The following is a 16011-nucleotide window of genomic DNA, read 5'->3' as shown; positions in this document are numbered from 1 at the left end:
CCCTTAAAATCAATGATCTCATTTTAAAATATATATGCTTGAAACTTACAAGAGAAAACTTCTTCATACAACTGGTAGGATGACAATAGACAGTGTATGATTTGGAAAAAGTAGCTGAGAAATAGATATATTCTTGTGCAGTGTGCTCTCTTGGCCTTTTATAATCCCCATAATTTACCTGTGACATAGTATTTAATCAGTACCTCTTTTTATTTTTTATTTTTTTAAGAATCTATTATCTTGAGTAAACAAAGCCCAAAGTGAAGCTATGAAATATCCTGGTTGTGAAGCAATTGAAATAACTGATTCCTTGGTTAATTATTCATAAAAGGTGTTTGGACCACAGATGAAGTTTAAACTCTCTGGGAGTAATGGAATGTTAAAGGACAGTATCTATATCTACTTAAAGGGCCCTTATCACCTGAGCACCTCACCAACATTAAATGCATTCATCCTTACTCCCCTCGTTTGAAGTAGGAAAGTATTATTAACCCCCATTGACCAATATTTTACATTGGTACTGCTCAGCAAGTATTGCCAACTACATTTTAATCATTTAATCCAAAGTTTTAATGAAAAGTAAAATTAGATCTACAAAACATACAGAGCTACATTGTCAGAGCTTTATCTTTCAGACGAAGCCAAATTATGCCTCCCAGCTAACACTTTATGTCAGACGGAAATTTGAAAGGAAAGTTTTCTACCTTTAGACTTGTGGACTGCAATGATTATTGGCATGTGGGAGAGTTTTTCTCTGTGTGCCCTGGCACTCAGAAGGGGTCTGCTCAATAGTTTTCCTAATGTTGCCATTTATCACCAGAGAAACACTCAACGTTTTGTCCTGCAGCCAAGAAGCTTAACTTTCTCCTAAAAGAAAGATGCACCGAAATATTGATGCAAAAGGTCAAAAAGTATCTCATAGAATCATAGAATACCAGGGTTGGAAGGGACCTCAGGAGGTCATCTAGTCCAACCACCTGCTCAAAGCAGGGCCAACCCCCAATTTTTTCCCCAGATCCCCAAATGGCCTCTCAACCGCCTCCTTAAGACTGTATCCCTGACAGATCCTGCCAAGACCATAGGAGCGTGGCATGTGCTTATCTGCCGCCTGTAGAGCCTTTTCTTGGGGTCCTGTAAGAACGCTAAGGGAGCGTTCCTAGAGACCTCTGAAGACTGGTCGAAAAGAAGGTAAAGGAAATGTACTCTTATTGCATGCATAGCTAGAAGAGGAGCAACGTACCGCCCATAGTTCTATCAGTTGAGAGAACAATGTCAGGAAAATAATCCACTCAAGCTAGCCCAGGTCAGTAGAGAAGTGCATAGCTATTCAGAGATTAGGACGATCTTTCAAATGAGAGGGCCACCATACAAACATGGAACTTCTGCTGACTGAAGCATTATGATGTGCTAAATGCTACCGATAAACCAGGCTAAGACAGGCCTTCAATGCATAAACCATCAAAAAGCTTGCCCTTTTAACACTATTTCCAGCCTGAAAATCTCACTGGCCAACTCTGCTCCATTGTGACGTCCCTAGCAGAAAACTGCTGGAGCATGGGATTAGGGCCTCATGCAATTGGGATATTTTTATTAACTAGATGGTTTCCTTTGAAAGTTTCGCTTTTAAACTTTATTATTTTATATTCCTTTGAGAAAGCTCAGTGCTCTAGCAGAGTTTTCTGGCAGGCGAGATTGGGCAAAATATTATGATTTGAGATGACATGGCCAAATGAACTGGAGTTTACAAAAAGTTGTTTCCACTGGTGTATGTGCTGAATGTCCCTCTTTGCCTGAGTTTCTATAGTTTTATTTTGTAATTAATGTGGAAAACCCAGCTGCTGGGAAGGTTCCCAGCACTGCCAGTTCAGTTTATGAAAATGGAATTAGGCCTTATCACAAATGAAGCACTATCCAGTGCCATGACGATCCAATTCCTCTCTTTACAATACCAGCAGTAGCTCAGTATTGTAACCAGTGGTAAAGGCTAACGTAATAAAAATAAAGCTTGACTGATACTCATCTCAGTCCTGCACCATGGTAGCCAATGGAAGTTTTGCTATTGATTTCAATGGGAGCAGGCCACCTATATGCCTGCTGGTTTAAACCAGAACATCTCAAAAGCAGAATCCTGCCATGCTGGTTTTGTAACATGAACAAATTGTCAACCTCTGCTTGGACTGGTTCAAGGAATGCTGCCAAATCTGCAGCCCCCTGACCATAGGGATACCTGTCTCACACAGGCAGCCGTTTGAAATGTTCACATTGTGTCCTACTCATGCTCCAGGGATACACAGTGTAGCATACAGACTTCTTTGCGCTGAATGAGAGCTTTGGGGTTTTAGTAATCTGAGTCAGGACATCTCATCTTCTGTCTCAACCCTGCCTAGGCCACATGGCTCTCTGCTCCCCACAGGAATACACTCCCCTCAGCAAGCATGGCAGAGCAGTTTGGGGCAGATGGCTCGTCTCTGAATCTTGGGCACTGTAACTGAGTGCCCCCATTGAATGGCTTTGCAGATGGCCCTAGATCTGTTAGAACCAGCCCTGCCCACTGGAGATTCTGTATTTTCAGATTCTGATTTACATCACCCCTACTTATGGAAATCAAAATTTAAACTCAAGTCATCTCCTGAAGTGAAGAGCAAATATTTGCAATAAGTGCATAGTGACTTAATACCACTAGATGGCACCCAGTTACTGCACTGACAGAAGACAGACATCCTGTAATTGCAAATAATTGACAACAGAAGTAAATCAGAAACAGTCTTGTGCATATTACTGAAGAGAACAAGCCTGTAGCAGTTTGTATCACATGCAGCTACATGTACATAAAGTCCCTGAAAAATACCAGCAAAGGATAGTAACAGAAAGCAACTGAAAAAATCCACCCTGAACCAACACTACAGTATCAGGAGGTAAACACTAGCAAAGCCAATCTACCAATTTCTCTCCACTGTGAGTACACCAGCAGAGATTTTTTTTTTGACCCAATTTCTTAGACTTTCCTTATTGATACTAAAACACACACTTTACATAAAAGTGACAAACTCCGGCCACGCAACACCCACACCCAAAGTAAAGTCTGGGCCTGCTATGCCACCTCCCAATGAGCTCATGGACCTCTCACCTGCAGAGCTCGTGTCATTCATGTACGTGATAAATGCCTCCCACATCACACTACATTTTCCAGTGTGGTCATTAACGCTGTAAATAAGATGCCCTCTGCGATAACTTCTGCCACTGTGAAAGGACGAGTCCCTTGGCATAACCTAGGGCATTGCTGAACCTTTCTATAAAAGACTTTGTGCCCCCCCACCATATAATGAAGAAAAATCATATATAATTCCAGCTTGGCCGATTATTGAAGAACACGTGCTTTGGTAAGGGAATGATTTTAATATTGTGCCTGCTGGCTAGTCATGCAGGTGATAATGCCACTACTAGTTACCAAAACGCTACTACGCTCATGTTTTTTTTTTTCATCTCTCACGCCTTTAGTCTTCTTTCTACTTTGTGTTCTCTTATTAGCTGGGTAGCACCCTCAGCACATGCAGCAATGTACCGGGGTGAAATGAGCCAAACAAACAAGTCCCAGCTGCAAAGTGCTTCCAAGCCAGCACAAAACAACACCAGAAGTTCTTTAACTCTTTTGCTTGCTCCCTCCCCTTCCCACTCTGGGAACTGCTATTTCTCCTCTCACCACTTTCATCTCCTGTTGTCTTTGCAGCCCAGCTTCCTTTGCCTTTCCATTAGCACTGGACAGATAATGGGCCATATAGTTATATATGTCCAGTGCAAGCCACGCTTTCCTCCATTACATGTTGTACAGGCTCAATCAAGTGTTCACTTTCTAGACCAGCTATCTGGCACCCGTTCCTGGTGTTCTGCTAACACGCCATTTTCACTCCATGAGCTGAGTATATGGGAGGCGAGCGCATGTCAGTTGTAATCAGCATTATTTACGCATCTCTAAACATGGTAAACATATGTGATTATGCAGTCAGGGTCAAATTAGTTACCCAGTTGCAACTGTGATAGTTTGGCAATAGCCATATTGCGATAGTCCTGTCATGTGTAGGGTGACCAGATGTCCCCTTTTTAAAGGGACAGTCCTGTATTTAAGCCCTCCTGCAGTTGTCCTGTATTTTCTGTGTCCCCACACCCCGCATCACGAGTGGCAGGTCCTGACTCTGGCTGGATCCCTGCTCCCCAGCTCCCCGCCCAGCAGTGGTGAGTGGGGGAGTCCAGTGACCAACAATGGGGGTGGGTGTGCAAGGCTGGTGGCAGAGCAACGTTGCAGTGTGTGGTGTCCGTCAGCCCAGCCCCCACTGGGTGCCAGCTCTCGATCAGCAGGGCCCTGCCCCCTCATCCCACTTCCAGCCGGCCCTGGCTGTGCACGGCTAGTTGTGGAGGTTGGTGTGTGCCGGCAGGCGCCAGGCAGCGGCCAGTTACTTGTTGCCTCTGCTGCCCACCTATTGGCCCTTTACCTGTGCCCCCTCTCGTTGTCCTCTCCCTGCTCTGCCCCTTCAGCCACCCACCCACCCGCCAGCCCAGCTGCTCCTCCATATTCTCCTTGGCGGGGCGTGTCCCACTCCCAGTGCTGTGCGGAGACCCAGCCCCTGACCAGCGAGCTCAGCTCACCAGCAGCCTGCCCAGCAGGCGCCTTCCTTCCCCCACTGCCTCTGGAAAGCCCAAGACCTTCTGGAGCCGAGCCCTGCGTGTGCCAAAACCCCACACAGCACTGGAATGGGGAAGCCTCTCTGTCCCTCAGCTAAGCTTTGGAGTGGAGGGGTTTGGGGTGGGGAGAAGCGATTTCCAACCTGTTCCCACCAGGCCCCACAAATGCCCCTCCACCCCCAGACAGGGGCTTGCACCCTCTTCACCTGTCTCCCCCCTCTGTGCCCTGGGACCTTCCCCCAGGGAGCGCAGGGCTGCTAAGCCACCTCTCTGGCCAGGTTCGGTGAAGCCCCTGCAGTCAGGTTCCCTGGGCCATGATGCACAAGGCATCCTTAAGACTTAACTCCTTCCTGTCTGCGCTGGAACCAGGAAACAGGAAGTGGCCAGGTTATGTCGGTGGCCAGGTTATGTCGGTGGCCAGCAGCAGCCTGGAGGTTTTAGCTGCCTTTTGACACTGTGCAGGCAGGAAGGGACAAGCTGTTTTGAGCCACACTGGGAGAGGGTGGGAGAGATGAGCTCTGCAAAGACACGCATCAGGTCATCCCTTCCCTCCCGCACTGTGCCGAAAGGCTGCTGCTGGCCACATTCTGGTGTGAACCCTGACAGAAATCTGGGGAGGGCATGTGACCCTGCGTGCCTCTCCATGTGTTGCCTCAGGAAGACGCGGTGCCAGGTACCAATAGAGGCGGGTCCATCCCGGGGGCCCAGCTAGGCATGGAGGGTGGAGAGCACCAGGCAGAAAGAGTCAAGTAGGTTGGTCATTCTCCCACTCCACCCCAACCGTGTGAGAAAGGGGTACAGGAGAGTGTGTGTGTGTTTGTAAATCCTCTCCCCGTGTGAGTAGGGGGGTAAGAGTGTGTGTGTGTCACCCCCTCCCTATGTGAACCCTAAAGCCTTAAAGATAAGAAGGTAAATAAAAAGAATCCAGCTACGCAGTATTTCTTTTTAACAGGGGCTCAGTCAACTTGATGGTAATTTGAATGTTTGTACTGCATAGTTCTGATTGACGTCTAGTTGGCAGCTGGTATCGAGTGGAGTGCCCCAAGGGTCGGTCCTCGGGCCGGTTTTATTCAATATCTTCATTAATGATCTGGAGGATGCCGTGGACTGCACCCTCAGCAAGTTTGCAGATGACACTAAACTGGGAGGAGTGGTAGATACGCTGGAGGGTAGGGATAGGATACAGAGGGACCTAGACAAAGTGGAGGATTGGGCCAAAAGAGATCTGATGAGGTTAAACAAGGACAAGTGCAGAGTCCTGCACTTAGGACGGAAGAATCCAATGCACCGCTACAGACTAGGGACCGAATGGCTAGGCAGCAGTTCTGCAGAAAAGGACCTAGGGCTTCCAGTGGACAAGAAGCTGGATATGAGTCACCAGTGTGCAGTTGTTGCCAAGAAGGCCAATGGCATTTTCGGATGTAAAAGTAGGGGCATTGCCAGCAGATCGAGGGATGTGATCGTTCCCCTCTATTCAACATTGGTGAGGCCTCATCTGGAGTACTGTGTCCAGTTTTGGGCCCCACACTACAAGAAGGATGTGGAAAAATTGGAAAACGTCCAGCGGAGGTCAACAAAAATGATTAGGGGACTGGAACACATGAGTTATGAGGAGAGGCTGAGGGAACTGGGATGGTTTAGTCTGTGGAAGAAAAGAAGGAGGGGGGATTTGATAGCTGCTTTCAACTACCTGAAAGGGGGTTCCAAAGAGGATGGGTCTAGACTGTTCTCAGTGGTAACAGATGACAGAACAAGGAGTAATGGTCTTAAGTTGCAGGGGGGAGGTTTAGGTTGGATATTACGAAAAACTTTTTCACTAGGAGGGTGGTGAAACACTGGAATGCGTTACCTAGGGAGGTGATGGAATCTCCTTCCTTAGAAGTTTTTAAGGTCAGGCTTGACGAAGCCCTGGCTGGGATGATTTAGCTGGGGATTGGTCCTGCTTTGAGCAGGGGGTTGGACTAGATGACCTTCTGAGGTCCCTTCCAACACTGATATTCTATGATCCTATGATTGCCATTGAACTCACTTGAATACGAGCAATTTGACCAGGTGTCCCATATTCAGCATAGGAAAATACAGTTAAGGTGACCAGACAGCAAGTGTGAAAAATCGGGATGGGGGTGAGGAGGTAATAGGCACCTATATAAGAAAAGACCCTGAATATCAGGACGGTCCCTATAAAATTGGGACATCTAGTCACCTTAAATACAGGCACCCTAGTCATGTGGTTTTAATGGGTGTCATTGCTCTTGAGTTCTGACTGGCCTTGCAGCAGATGAAGCTTAGGCATCTAGTGACTAATCAGCAACAATAACTTCCTATCTATGACTAAGACTCCATTCCTTCTCCAGTGTCCACCACTACATCAGCGCACCAGAAATAGTTCCTTGTCTTAGGCAGGCAAACTGCCTTTCCAAAAGCAAGGTTTCCCTTGGAGGCAGCCTCTAAAGGGCAGCGGCTGTGAATATAACCAGATAGAGACACAGACTGGACCCATGCTCTTCACAGCCCTCTGTCTTCTATACAGTCTGTGGTCCCCCGGATCTTTGCAGTACATGGATTTTGTGATTTTCACACTGTCTCAGCATGCCCTGGGACATTGTCGTGCTGTCACAACCCCTGTTCAGGCTAAAGGTCCAGAAAGCTGGCTATTTTATGCAAGCCATGTAAGCCCTTCATTTGTTTGTGCAGCTGAGGTAATACATTCTCATCATTAGCTTGTCATTAGCAAAATCAGTTGCTTTTATTTTCCACTTTCTACTTTCAGTTCTCAGGAAGAGCAAAAGTGATTGGCTTGCTCTTACAGCCAGTGGAAAATGTTACTGGACATTTAGGTCCTAAAACAACTGAAGCATAAATACAAATTGATGCTAAATACCTGAGCCCAGACTCCCTCATGAAAAATGCACTGTCTTAGCCACGCCAATTCACCCATTTAATGTTACACACACCTCACCAGCTCCAGGCAGCAGAAGCCCTGACACTCCTGCTTCCTTTGGGACAGGATGCTGTTTCACTCCTCCTTAGAAGTAAATGTATTTATACAACACCCTCCATGCATTCCCTTTCCCCTCCCACCCCACCCACACAATACACACACACACGTATTCCCATAACTAGTGCCTCCCACAACTTAGAGTGACTGTGTTTTCTCTTTCCCCAACATTTGGGGTATTTCTACACCTTCCCTCATTTTGGGGGAAATATTCCTCTCTCCCTTCCTCCTTGAGGAAATTCCTTCCTGCCTCCCATTTTAGTGCATTTCCCTTCTGGAAGGATGCCATAGAGAAAGACACACTCCATTTAGCCCAAGGGCAGGGGAAGAGGGGGGAATCAGAAGTAGAAACGGAAGAAGGAAAGAGAAGGAGCCACAATCCTTATCTCAGGGTGGTTGGCAGAGGCAGGAAAGTGGCTGCAATAGCCACTTGGACACCCTCTGAGCCTGGTGCTGGGGAAGGCGGGAAAGGAACCTCCTCTTCAGGCTCCAGTGTGGGCATGGCGAAGGTGGCGGCGGAAGAAAGCTGTTACACGGTAGGAGGAGCAGAGTGCGCATTTGCCTGTGTATAGTTAGGCATGTGCTACCCTCTTTAGCTCCTAGTCTCTATGGTCTCAACTAAGTGGCTGTAGTCAAGGGCTGTGGCAATTTAGCTGAAACTGCAGAGATCAGGAAGATAGATAGTCCCAATCCTACTTCTTGTTGAGTCTCCCTGGGAGATCCAGGCACCGCTTAGGAGCCAAGAAGAAGACCCCTGAAATCATGAGTCTCCAGGCAAAACAGCAGATGAACCAAGTTCTGAGTGCTGACAGCCACAGCTCTGCTCACTGACTAGCCTGCTGTTGCCTTTTAGCCCGTTTTCATATCCTGGATGCCACATTTTCCTTGTTCCCCTTCCTGCCTCATCCTATTGCTTTGATGAACCCATGTACTACATATTCCTTGCTGCTGCTTCTGCTGCCTTCACTCGCTTATCCCCACTTTGCCTGCAGCTCGTCTTCTCCCAGCTCCATGTCCTGGTCCATTCACACTCACACTACCTGTTCTGCTCACTTCAGCCAACTTCCTCTCCTCCCTGCTTCTCTGCCCTTAGTAAGTCAGCTGCTCACATTCGCCTCCTTCCCCTGGCTCCTAGTGACATGTCCTAAGGCAGCCCTGCCCTTTAGTCTCATTGTCTGTTCTTCTAGTGAGTCTCCCCAACACCACCTTTCTGCTCTAAACCTCCTCATCTCATTTCTGACTGCTGTTCTGTCCCTTCCTTCCTTACCTTCGGCTCCCTGCGGAGCTTTAAACACCCTCTCCCACAACACTTTTCATGATCCCTTTTCATTTCGCTTCATTGACATGCTTGCCATGCCTAATCCTCTGCCCTCTCTCTCCACATTTACCTACTCTCACCCCTCTGCTCCTTAGGCCATTGAGCTGCAATGCTGTTTCTCCTCTACTCTTCATGCTGCTCATCACTTCCTGCTTCCTCATCCAGCGTGATCTCCTCTCCTCTCCAATCTATCCAATATTTCTTTATGGGTTTGTCTGCTCTTTGGAAATGTAACCCTTAATAGCTGATGGTTTCCTTGAGCGGAAGAGTTGGTTTCTTCATTCATCTCCAAGTCCTTGCCCTGTTGAGTGAGTCTGTTGGATTGCTCCTCTAGCTTATTGGGAAAACCGAGGAGGGGAATTTGCTGATGGAGAGAGTACCTCAGAAGAGCTGAACGGTCCATAACATTTTCCCAGGGGACTATCATCCTCATGAAATAAACAATTCAACAAACCTAAAGTTGATCATGTATTGAGGCCCTAAAAGCATAAACACGCTATGTACTTCTATCAGAGAAGTTTGTAATTGGAGTCTAGAGGTGACAGTGAACAGTAAAGGCAGGATGAGTGCCAGGTGACTGGGGTAACTAATCAATCCCAATGGATAATGGCGGGATTAGCCCAGGAGGGAAAATAACTGAAAGTATTAATCATTTTCCAAATAAAATAAACAAAATGTAAAATTATACAAAAGTTCTGAATAGAGATTGTGATCCATTAATCTTCTTTAGCTGTCACTTAGCAACAGAATCACAAATTAAGGTCAGCAAACCAGGAATTCTTTCTGGTGGGGTGGAGGGTGATTAAAAACCCATATTGGTCCTTCAAGTGATTGCTGAATGCCCTTTGCTGCTAAGGCTGACTTGAAAAATACTGGAGTGTAAGCGCAAATTCATGATAAAATTCACTGTACAGCTAATACAGTATTACACAGTGCAGCTCCCGATATAGAAAGCTGGTTCAAAAAATTGATGCCAATTTACACAATTACAATGCTCTTACTTATACCGTGCTGCTATAATTTCCAATTATGTGCCACACTGTGCTTTTTAGCACAGACCTGACAAGCGGCAGTGCAAAACTGCATTACCCCAGCAGGAGCACTGGAAGGCCAAGGCCTCTCTGAGCAACTTGGTTACAGTACATCGTGATAGCATGCCAACTCACAGCCTGTCCGTAGGAAGCTGTCCTGTACGCACCCTGCATGGTGCTGACTAGTGTGAAGGGGGTGTACACAGACCATGGCCCTGCCTCCTCATCACTACTTTTGGGGTGTCTTGTGCCTGAAAAGAAGTTAGCAAAAAGCAGACCCTGGTTTCAGGGTCTGCAATGGTGGGCAGCCCATGCATGGTGAGGAAAAAGGGGTCTAAAGCTCCTTGTGACACTGCCATTTATTCATAACAAATGCACCACCCACAACCAACCTTATATTCATAGAATCACAGGACTGGAAGGGACCTCAAGAGGTCATCTAGTCCAGTCCCCTGCACTCATGGCAGGACTAAGTATTATCTAAACCATCTCTGACAGGTGTTTGTCGAACCTGCTCTTAAAAATCTCCAATGACAAAAATTCCACGACCACCCTAGGCAATTTATTCCAGTGTTTAACTACCCTGACAGGAAGTTTTTCCTAATGTCCAACTTAAACCACCCTTGCTGCAATTTAAACCCATTGCTTCTTGTCCTATCCTCAGATGTTAAGGAGAACAATTTTTCTCCCTCCTCCTTGTAACAACCTTTTATGTACTTGAAAACTGTTATCATGTCCACTCTCCGTCTTCTCTTCTTCTGACTAAACAAACCCAATTTTTTCAATCTTCCCTCATAGGTCATGTTTTCTGAATCTTTAATCATTTTTGTTGTTCTTCTCTGGATTTTCTCCAATTTGTCCACATCTTTCCTGAAATGTGGCACCCAGAACTGGAGACAATACTCCAGTTGAGGCCTCATCAGTGCAGAGTAGACTGGAAGAATTACTTCTTGTGTCTTGCTCACAACACTCCTCCTAATACATCCCAGAATGATGTTTGCTTTTTTTGCAACAGTGTTGCACTGTTGACTCATATTTAACTTGTGATCCACTAAGATCCCCAGATCCCTTTCCACAGTACTCCTTCCTAGGCAGCCATTTCCCAAGTGGAGTACATTGCATTTGTCTAGATTGAATTTCATCCTATTTACTTCAGACCATTTCTCCAGTTTGTCCAGATCATTTTGAATTTTAACTCTGTCCTCCAAAGCACTTACAACCCCTCCCAGCTTGGTATTGTCTGCAAACTTTATAAGTGTGCTCTCTATGCCATTATCTAAATCACTGATGAAGATATTGAACAGAACTGGACCCCGAAGCAATCCCTTTGGGACCCCACTCGTTATGCCCTTCTAGCTTGACAGTGAACCACTAATATCTACTGTCTGGGAACTGTTTTTCAACCAGTTATACACCCACCTTATAGTAGCTCCATCTAGGTTGTATTTCCCTAGTCTGCTTATGAGAAGGTCATATAAGACAGTATAAAAAGCCTTACTAAAGTCAGGATACACCATATCAGCCGCTTCTCCCCCATCCATAAGGCTTGTTACTCAAAAAAGAAGGACAGAGGGGTTATGTGGCCCTGTGGCCTGCATTTCAATTCCCAGCTGTGATAGCTGTGACCCTTCAGTAGTCATGTTAAGGTGGTAGAGGCCATTGACTGAAAATAGGGTAACCTATGAGCTCCTCCATCTTTGTTATGGTGGGAAGGGGGAATCCAATGATATAGCACAGACCGAATGTGTGGCAGTTGTTATTGATCACATCGCCTGCAATTGTGGTCTTTACTCAGGAGCAAAGTGTCATCTGAGTGTGACTCTGTCCTTCAGCCCATGCTGTTGAATGCAAAGTCAGTGACCAGTGAAGTGATCACCATGATGTGAATAAGGATGAAAGTCCTCACTTTGCATGCATAACAGAGAACTGACTAGATGCTGCTGTAGGCCAATTATTTGCCCAGCTCATACCAGCTGGAGTACTCTGTTCAGCATGATCTAAGAGAGGGCCAAGGAGGTAGGGTGGCTGTGCTGTTTGCATCTGTCTTAAAAATAACAGTAGGCCTGCTGCTTCAGTACTGGATCTGAGAATGTACCCACATGGCAGGAGAGTCCCAATATTTATTTTGCAAAACTACTCAGCCAACCCAATCAGGAATGGCACCTTTCTACACTAGGTGCTGTACAAACCATGTGCTTCCATAATCGTTCTACATGATATAGACATAAAAACACTTCCATGTACAGAGTGCTTACTGCTGCTTCTAGTTTTTCAGGAAGAATATACCATATCTTTGTACAGCACCTACCGCACAAAGGTGCCATTTCCCCCCTAGAAAACACCACACTGAACTATTCAGGAAATCTCCACTCCTATAACCCTTGAGCATGTTTCTGATACATGCAGTAGAATCCAGTCTTCCAACAGTTGAGAAGCTGGTAATGGGTTGATGAGCACAGAAGATTTATTAAAATATAGCTCTTTCGCTGCCAATTAAAGTGGCAATTTGTGATTGCAATTATGTGCCCAGCTCCAGGCAGGCAGCCCTTTGCCCAGAATGCATGGAGGGGGAGGGTTTGTCTGTAGGTGGAAAAAATATTGTTGGCCTCATTTTCACAGTCACAACACTATCCTAAGCCACAATTACCAGTTAAGCTCCTGCTAGTTCTGTTCATTTTGCTCAGGGCTTTTCAAAAAATGATATTTGTCCCAGTTAGCACAAAACTAGCTTGCTTTCCCTCATTTGCAGGGAACAACATGAGTTGCGAAGTCTAGGAGTCCTAAGCAGGGGGCTTGGCCCCTGCATTTTTTACCTGTACGGAAAGAGTTTGGGATGTTGCTGCTGAAATGTTTCACTGCTGGGAGTCAATTACTGACCGAGTAAGCCCCTGGCTTTCACCGCCTCTGTTTTGTCAAAGCCTGATGGCATTTCAGTGGAGGCTTTTGGTTCAGTTGCGCTAGACTAAGAATTGTGGCTGCTCAACCATATACTTTGCAACTACTCACTTTGTCATCTCCTGCTACGTGCTGTGTCTCTGCAGGGTCTGAGGTCTGGTTCCAAGCTTCTCTACCACACTGAACACTGGGCAGACCCCAGAAAGAGAAAGAGAAAAATCCTGAAGATTTTATTGACTTCTAAATCAAGATACATTCAAACACGTGCAGACCCCTTTGCTTTGCATGCGTGAGCAAGGTTTTTCTCAAGCTCACATTTATGTGCATGTACAAATACACGTATCTCTGTGGGCCCAGGAAATTCAGTTAATGAATTTGGGGCCTGATCCAAAATCCACTGAAGTCAATGGTCAGGTCCTTGTATCTATTGGAAATGGTGTATATGAGACAGAATGCTTAGCACAGCATTTCCTAAAAATCCTTGGCCAGAAGCTGGCATTGGGGCAATTAATAAAAAGAGAAAGTCAAAGATGTGTGACCACATTCTTCACAAGTGTGTATATACACATGACCCATAATTACTAAACTGTATGACAGTAACTGTATTGATTGGGGATGGGTGACAGAAAATGGAAACCAGTTAATTCAAACAATGTTCTTGATAGCTGAAATCTTACTGTATAGGAGTTGAGACACGGTACTTACTAATGCAGAGGTGAGACAGAGTTCCAGAAACCTGTGGCCAGAAGCACTGAGGCAATTATTGAAACAAGACAGACAATGGTCTGTGTTGTATCATCACAGCTCAAAGTGAGCAGTGAGCAAACACAGATATAGCTTTACTAAATGACTGATATTCATTTATAAACGTCGGACACGATACTCCACTAAAACATCCCCCTGGTGTGCAGCTCCTGAGCAAGATGATACCTCAGACACGTGGAAACCATCTCAATGCAGCAGCCTCTTAGGGAGGATGACCATTCAAACAGGTTCTCTACCTTGACAAGAGTGGGGATGGGCCCTACCTCACCTTGCAGGAAGTGATAATCTCCCCAGGTGTAAGGCCTCACCTTCATTTACCCAATCTGGATTCCCTCCCAGAAGACAAGATCCAAGGTAAGCTCACCTGAATGTGTTGAGCCCAAAATACCTGTAGTACATTAATTCCATGATTATGACAGGCCACACTATCCAAGAATACATGCAAGAATTGTCACTGACATGCACAAGGAAGTCACCTAGAATACTGAGGACTCCAGTGCTACTCCCAACAAAAATAAGTTGAGACAGGAATCTAGAGGAATAGCAGGTTTTGAGGGGGGAGGGGAGGTCTGTAGACTAATAACTCCCAAATGTCTTTTATTGCCCGGACTCTCAGGCCAAGACACTGAGATGACTCCAAATAGTAACATATAATGTACTGAACCCACTCAAATGAGAGGTACAAATATCATTTCATAGATTCATAGATTCTAAGGCCAGGAGGGACCATTCTGATCATCGAGTCTGACGTCTTGTATAACACGGACACAGAATTTTCCCAAAATCATTCCTTTCTAACTAGGACATATAGATCATCTTTTTTAAAATAATCCAATCTTGATTTAAAAATTACAATTTTTCGACAGCATGTTTTATGCAAGGTAGAAGAAACTTCCAAGCAAATTACAATGCTGGAACTGAGTGCTAGGGAAGAAAAAGGTATTTCATAGAATCATAGAATCATAGAATATCAGGGTTGGAAGGGACCTCAGGAGGTCATCTAGTCCAACCCCCTGCTCAAAGCAATCCCCAATCAAATCATCCCAGCCAGGGCTTTGTCAAGCCTGACCTTAAAAACTTCCAAGGAAGGAGATTCTACCACCTCCCTAGGTAACGCATTCCAGTGTTTCACCACCCTCCTAGTGAAAAAGTTTTTCCTAATATCCAACCTAAACCTCCCCCACTGCAACTTGAGACCATTACTCCTTGTCCTGTCCTCTTCTACCACTGAGAATAGTCTAGAACCATCCTCTCTGGAACCACCTCTCAGGTAGTTGAAAGCAGCTATCAAATCCCCCCTCATTCTTCTCTTCTGCAGACTAAACAATCCCAGTTCCCTCAGCCTCTCCTCATAACTCATGTGTTCCAGACCCCTAATCATGTTTGTTGCCCTTTGCTGGACTCTCTCCAATTTATCCACATCCTTCTTGTAGTGTGGGGCCCAAAACTGGACACAGTACTCCAGATGAGGCCTCACCAGTGTTGAATAGAGGGGAACGATCACGTCCCTCGATCTGCTCGCTATGCCCCTACTTATACATCCCAAAATGACATTGGCCTTCTTGGCAACAACAGCACACTGTTGACTCATATCCAGCTTCTCGTCCACTGTAACCCCTAGGTCCTTTTCCGCAGAACTGCTGCCTAGCCATTCGGTCCCTAGTCTGTAGCTGTGCATTGGGTTCTTCCGTCCTAAGTGCAGGACCCTGCACTTATCCTTATTGAACCTCATCAGGTTTCTTTTGGCCCAATCCTCCAATTTGTCTAGGTCCCTCTGTATCCTATCCCTGCCCTCCAGCGTATCTACCAGTTTAGTATCATCCGCAAATTTGCTGAGAGTGCAATCCACACCATCCTCCAGATCATTTATGAAGATATTGAACAAAACCGGTATTTCCACATGTCTATTTGTATTAGGTACCTGGGATCATTTGACTAAGCATTTAACAATCTTAAACAGCAAGATACTGAGCAAAGTACACATCTGTGATAGCTGACACAGGATTCACAGCAAACATATGCACAACCTAAAAAGGTCATAATCTGGCCCTATAGACTTGAGTTAATGATAATAGTGGCTAGGGATAGGTTATTCAGTGACAACACCACCAATAGAAGTAAAGGTCATATTAGATAATATAATTAGATCAAAATCAAACCAGTCAAACATATTTCAATGAAAATACGCTACCTTTTCTGCAGTTTCCTGAAACATTTTGTTCTTTTTATAAAGCAGTGTTCCACAGTGTCCCTTTCAAGTTTCTATCTTGCACCCTGTGAAATCTGTGAGTTCTGGTTTTTTTTCCCTGAAGAAAAACTTTCCATCA

The sequence above is a fragment of the Chelonia mydas genome, chromosome 2 (genome assembly GCF_015237465.2).
Source record: "Chelonia mydas isolate rCheMyd1 chromosome 2, rCheMyd1.pri.v2, whole genome shotgun sequence".
Classification (NCBI taxonomy): Eukaryota; Metazoa; Chordata; order Testudines; family Cheloniidae; genus Chelonia; species Chelonia mydas.
The sequence above is the reverse complement of the archived record's forward strand: the minus strand, read 5'-3'. Positions refer to the sequence as shown.